The sequence below is a fragment of the Hibiscus syriacus genome, unplaced genomic scaffold, assembly GCF_006381635.1.
Source record: "Hibiscus syriacus cultivar Baekdansim isolate YM2019G1 unplaced genomic scaffold, ASM638163v2 tig00110332_pilon, whole genome shotgun sequence".
In the NCBI taxonomy this organism is placed as follows: domain Eukaryota; kingdom Viridiplantae; phylum Streptophyta; class Magnoliopsida; order Malvales; family Malvaceae; genus Hibiscus; species Hibiscus syriacus.
In genome coordinates, this window is record NW_024062688.1 from 8,306,602 (window position 1) to 8,313,683 (window position 7,082).

Here is a 7,082-nt window from a genome sequence, read left to right on the forward strand (position 1 = left end):
AATTATATCTCACTTATCATTTTACGACATGTTTCCTTTTTTTCTTTCCTTTTTACAAACTTTTTATTTATTTTAATTGTGATATATACAAACGTTAATTTTAGTTCCACTCCATGAGTCCATTGTTATTCAACGAATATACTAATAGTCTAAGCATCACCACTTTACCAATGCGTTGGTTGTGCAAAAAAGTTACCTAATTGGGCAAAAAAGTATTTAATTTTTACTAGTTTATTAGATATTTTTAAATTTAATTTTTAATATCTACAATTCATCAAATAGATTTTGATTTTTAAATTTTTGTTTTTTATTATATGTTTTTAGTATTTTTTAAAATTATATATTTAATATTTTATTTTTCCTCAAAGATTAAATAAACACTAAACTTTTTATAAAAATTAATTATATTATTGTGTTCGATTCAAAAACAATAAAACCTCTGTAATGTCATCATTCACATGTGGACTATAATATCGATACTTTGACTTGTCGTCGCATCAGTACATTAGATGTTCATATCACGTAGTTAACTATCACACTGAAACTGTAACAATCAATAAAGGATTCTATTGGTCAAAGGAAAACATTGACTGATACAATTCAATGATCAAATTGATAGAATTAAAAAATAGGAGTAACATTATGATTTAAATTTACTAGGAGAGTAAAATTTATTGGCGGATCTACATACGTATCATCCATCCTAAAATTTAAATTTTCTTTTGATAATTCATTTTATTAATTATGTATTCATCTTGAGATTTTATTTGTTTCATTTCATATAAATAATTTTATGATTAATATAAATATATATATATTCACATGTAAAAATGATTTTAGATGTACCACTGCTAAAATTATCCCATAAACTTTCGTATTATTACTCAATCTAGTATACAGTAATTTGAAATTAGTTAATGGGTGATGGAAGATGAAACAGTAAAAGCAATAAAAGAGAAAAACCAAGGTGAAAGAAATGGGATGTCATACTCGCAATAAAAGTTGAAGAGCTGCTTAAAGTAAACAGTTGGGGCTGTGGGCAATAAGTGTTCCTCTTCTACTGTTATTATTTAGAATTTACTTTAATAATATAATTTTTTTTTTTACTTTTACACACATTGAGAATCAATAAATAAAAATAGAAAGTTAAGGTTAACTTTTTGTTTTTTTAGTAAATATCTTTGTGTTCTTTTGACTATTAATTTTAATTGTCTATGTTCATTTATCCAATTAGGGTGAATAAAACTCGACTCAAAAAATTAATTTTTTTACTCGATTCGAGTTCAAATTGTAATTTTATAAATTATATTCGACTTGAAAAAATTTCAAATTCAAATCGAGTTGTAAAATACAACTCAAATAACTCAAAATTTTTAGCAATTAGTAAATTGATTTTCAAGTTAAAATTAAAGTTTTGAGTTGAGTCCCTCGACTTTATATGATATATGTAAATCACATATGAAAAAAATGTATATATATGTTGTATATGATTATAAAATATCATTTAAATTAGAATTAAATTATTTTATAATATTATAAATATTTATAATTAAATTTAAATAGAAACTTAAAAATTTCACTCGACTCAAAAAAATTTCAAATCAAATCCGAATTATAAAATATGCCTCTTTAACTCGAATATCTCGAAATTTTTTGACTCGACTCGACCGAACACTCACCCCTACCTCCAACGGTTTAAATTTGTATAAAATTAAAAAAATACACTGCATAAGTAGATCTTATCCTATTGTTATTATTATTAAGTTTGTAGAAATTTAAGGAGGAAACGTCCCAACCAGCTTCTCTGCAACTGCATGTGCTGTCCCTTGTAATCCCATCTTCTCCTACTCCCTTTATTTATTGTTTCTTTCTACTCCTTATGTCCAACTGTTTTGATAGCTTCTTGCAATGAATATATCATAAATATGAGAAAACATTTGTTGATATAAGATACTCTCCATGCCCCACTCCTTAATTTTTTTTCTAACATTAATTCATAAACTTATATTCCCGATCCTTTTTGGTAAGTGCATTGAATGAGCGTTGTCTTAGATTGTTGACCCTCGTACATATTTGTAGACACGTTATTTCACATTCATCCATATATTACACTAAACACATATCTTATTATTTTATTATTTATTTTTTATTTCATGTTTCCAGGCCTAAACAAGATGGCCCAGACCAAATGGCAAGCCGGTTCCCAGCAATGAACTAGGGTTTCTAGAACCCTAGTGTTCCAAGCCTCCACGGCGCCATAAGCCCTTGCTCGAGGAGTCCTTACATCATACGGCCGCATTCCACGCCAGTTTCATCAGCCATTCAACAAATCCGGTTCCCTCGGCGCAAGGAAAGCACACGTAAGCACATAAGACACCAAGCAAAGCAGCGTGTGTTAGTGGGATTCCAAACAACCAAACCGAGTCTTACTCGGATTCAATCTCTAAGGACAGTTTTTTTTCTTATACTATAAATATGTAATCAGAACCCAGTGGAAAGAGGGGATTTTTTTTTTCTTTCATACTGAATACAAGTAAAGTTATAAGCAAAATTACCAGCAAGACATAACCAAGCATTCAGATTTTCTCGAGGGTTTCGTGCAAATATTTCGAAAAGAAAGGTAAAAAGTTCATACCTTTTGCATGTTTTCTTCCTTGTCTGGTGTCTTTGTTGAGCTTTGGTTCGAAAGAAACCCAAAAAGAGAGCATTTGAGCCGATGAACATTAGGGACCAGGATCTTCTTCCATAGATCTTTGGCTCCTCGAGGCTCGGTTTCAAAAAGTATTTCGATTTTTAAAACGTTGAGACATAGGGCTTTCAGAAAAACCAATTTTTTTGGGGTTTTACCGCCGATGACTGGCAGCCGGCGCCGATCAGAGGCGGTCGGCGAGGCGGCGCGAGGAGGCCAACGGTTGGTTTCTGGAAAATGTTGCCTGTGTTCTTCGTTTCTGAAGAACAAGGCAGAGAAAAGAAGAGATGGGGTTGCTCTCGGGCGAGAGAAGAAGAGAAAATGAAATGAAAAAAACATTTGATCCGTTTATATCAGATCCGCGTTTTGCAATAAATTAGGGTAAACTACCCTTTTGGTCCCTCGCAGCTTCTAAAGATTTATCTTGACCCCGATATTGCTTTGAATTTTGACCTCTAGCCTGCAGTTCTTTCATTTTAGTCCTTTCTCGGGATTTTAGTTTTAATTATCTTTTTATATTACATTATAATATTTATATATATTTTATATTATTATTAGTTTTTTTTTTACACATTCGTATATATTTATTATTAGTATAGTATTATTTCACTTATATGTTATATTATATATATATATATATGTATATATGTACACATTTTGTATTTTACCCTATTTGTTTACTTCTTTATTATTATATTTATTTACATTAGTTTTAATTATCTTTTTATATTACATTATAATATTTATATATATTTTATAATATTATTAGTTTTTTATACATTCGTATACATTTATTATTAGTATAATATTATTTCATTTATACGTTATATTATATATATATATATGTATATATGTACACATTTTGTATTTTACCCTATTTTTTTTACTTCTTTATTATTATATTTATTTACATTATTTTTTTATTTATTTATTATTATATTTTTTCCTCCCTCTTATATTTAGCTATTATATAAATGGTATTAATGTTATTATATGTTTGTATTAACTTTATGTGTTTTACTTTATACGCTATTATGTTACAATTTTTTTTTTCTATTATTGTTATATATATATATATTTTCTTATTTTATTTTCATTATTTTTTTTATTATTATTTTACATGTACATATTTGATTATGGTGATTTATTTTAGTTTTTAGTTTTTATTTATTTATTACTATTATATATATCTTTTTATTTTTCCCATTGTTTATATCTTTATCATTATTACCACCATATACATTATTTTTATACTCTGTATTTTCCTCATCTTATTTGTTTTCCATTTTACCTTAGGTGTTTTTATTTGCATTCTTTATCTAATATGTGTCTTGATTTTCTAAGGGTACAATTTAAGCGATCTAAGGTAAGTAATTTGGATCGTCATTTTACATTTTAATTTAAATTTACAACTTTCTTAATTAAAGACAACTGGAAATTATACAGTACCGAAAGGGCAGTTCAAGGGTGCTAACCCTTCCTTGACTGTAACCGACTCCCGAATCCGACACATCTTTGGTAAGACGCGATTAGGTAAGAAATAAGGTACCCGGTCAACCCATTTATTTTTAAATAAATGATCGGTGGCGACTCCAATCCACTTTTTCCTAAGTCGAAGCCCAATTCCGGGGCCCAACCGAAAGACGGTTACGACAGCTTGGTGACTCTGCTGGGGACACAGGTAAGTGGGTCAGGCTAAGGTAATTTCCAGTTGTCTTTTTAATGAAAAGGGTAAGTTTGAACTTTAAGGTAACATTTCGATCCTTATTACTTACTTTTGGTTATATTTTTTCGAGTAAATAGTTGGACTGACCGTTTTCTAATGATTTCAGTTTTCCAAACTTTTTTCATCCAAAGGCTCTATACCCGAGCTCCGAACCCTTTAAGTGGGGGTGAAAGCGACGCATTCGTGTGAATTTATTCACCGCATATGCCTAGCGAGTAGCCTTCGGGATTCATATACCTTATGTCTTCGTGTGAATTTATTCTCCGCATAGACATAAGGGAATGTGTCCCCTCGAGTTTAACTTAGTCCACACAAGCCTGTGATGGGTTTAGGACTAAGGGTCTGGTAAGCCCAAGGGGGCACCAGCAAGGAGAACTCGGGTACCGTTTTTAGAACCTAAACCAGGAGACTTCGAAGAAATAGAGCCTACCCCAAAACCACATTCCAAAACCTAGGACAATTGTTTCCTAATCATTTGTTTTTTCTTATGTTTTTATTGCCATTTATTTCTTGTTGTTTTTATTTATTTCCATTTATTTTTATTTTACTAACCATTTGCCTTTGTGTTTGTTTTTAGCATTTGCATCATAACAAGAGGCCATTGATCCCTAAAAAGACGTTCATTACGCACAAAATAATCTGAATTAATGGATAAAGGTGTTGTAATACAAGAGATTAAAAACCCTGAGGTACGACTATGGTCCGAGAAGACTCAGAAGGAAAAGGGAGACAGTCTTCAAGACAGCTATGTGTCAGAGCTGGTTAGCTACACCTCGATCAGCCTAAAACAGAATGACGTACAAGAGCTCCGGGATATCTGGGATAGTTGGAAGAATGAGGTGAAACAGAAGTTCAGTCAACGGTACGGTGATGTTGCACTTTTGCTTCATGTTAAGATTGATGAGCCCTTAATTAGAGCCTTGGTTCAATTCTGGAACCCGGGATACAGTTGCTTCACCTTTAACCGGGAAGACATGGTGCCCACCATAGAAGAGTACACTACACTGCTGCATTGTGAAAACATCAAACTCGAGCGGGCCTACCTTAAGCACATTAAAGGTCAACCTTTCAAAAATACACTAGCTAAGGTTGCCGGAGTTGATGAAAAATGGGTAACTGACCGAGCTCGATGTAAGGGTAGTGGAGAAGGAATCGCTTGGCTTCATATCAAACAACTAATGAAGCACCATCCTGATGAGTGGAAGACAATAGACCTGTTTGCATTAGGTCTGTATGGTCTGATTTTATTCCCAAAGACCTTGGGATACATCGATGCCACCGTAGTGGAGCTATTCGAACAACTCTCGAGAAGAGTCAATCCGGCACCAGCCATCTTGGCTGAGACCTTTCGATCTCTCAATCATTGCCGGAGAACTGGCGGAGGAAGATTCACCGGGTGCATTCAGCTCCTTCAAGTCTGGATTCACAGCCACTTCTGGAGGACTGACGGGGTTGCCTACCGCCGTTTCAGCACCACCTATTCACCTCTAGGTGAATTTATTACCTTAAAATGGCATGAAGGCGCCTCGAAAGAAAAATGGATGAAGGTCTTTACGCATCTTCAAGACCGAGATATTGTTTGGAGAGCCCCTTGGTTATTCCTCAGTGATGTTCTTTTTCGATGTGGTGACTCCGACACTGTGACCTTACTTGGACTTTGGGGAGCAGTCGGGTATGCTCCGCTATTAGCACTTAGACAATATGGAGCACGTCAGTTTGTCCCAGCAACATGCGGGTTAGCTAGATCAGAGTTTGAGTATCACGGCGACAGCTATAAGAAGATGATCAAAGAAGTAGCCGATTCGTGGAGGAAAGTATTCCGGATGGATGTTGTAGCTGCCAGAAGTATGCTCACTCCGGATTATGTGGAGTGGCAAAGATTGAGAAAGAATGACAATATCCCTGTGCCAGACTGTGATGACACCCGGACCATGGAGGAACATCTCAGGCATGTCCCTTCTGAACTCGAGATAGCCAAGACCGAGTTTGAAGCCGTGAATAATGAGCTGAAGCAAAGGATAAAGGAACTTGAAACTGAACGTTATCAGTGGAAGCTTGATGCTGACTCTCAGAAAGATCGGGCAGAAAAACTGGAAAAAGAACAAAAAAGAGTCCGTTTTGAGCTCGAAGACTTGAGAAAGGGGTATCAAGATAAGGTCAAGGATAACTCCAAGCTGAAGGTAACCTCTGAATACTGGAAAGACGAAGCTCATATCCTGAAAAGGAAGTTCGAGGGGCCTGATGAGAGAGCTTGGAAAGAACAAACAAAGACTGCCCAAAGACGCTTGGCAGATAGTCAATATCAGAACCAACGCTTGAGAGTTCGGGTAGCTGACTTAGAGAAACAGCATGAGAAAGATGGCAAGACGATAGTTGAGTTAGAAGCTATTATAGATGGGTTCAACAGGCAAGCAAACGAGCTTCAGATGGTGCCCTTCGACGGAGGACTACAATGGCGTTTCCGTTGGGAACAAGCACAACGTAGGGTGAGGGCCCGAGACGCAACCATCCGAGATTTCCTGGATCAAGTGCAAAAAGCAGCCCGTCATCTTCAAGGCCTAGCAAGGGAAGCTGGTGTGGTTCGACAAGGCATTCAACCAGTGACAGATGAAGGCAGAAGACTTGTCAACCTACTGGAAGCTGTTCGGGGTCTAGAGGATTTAGTCC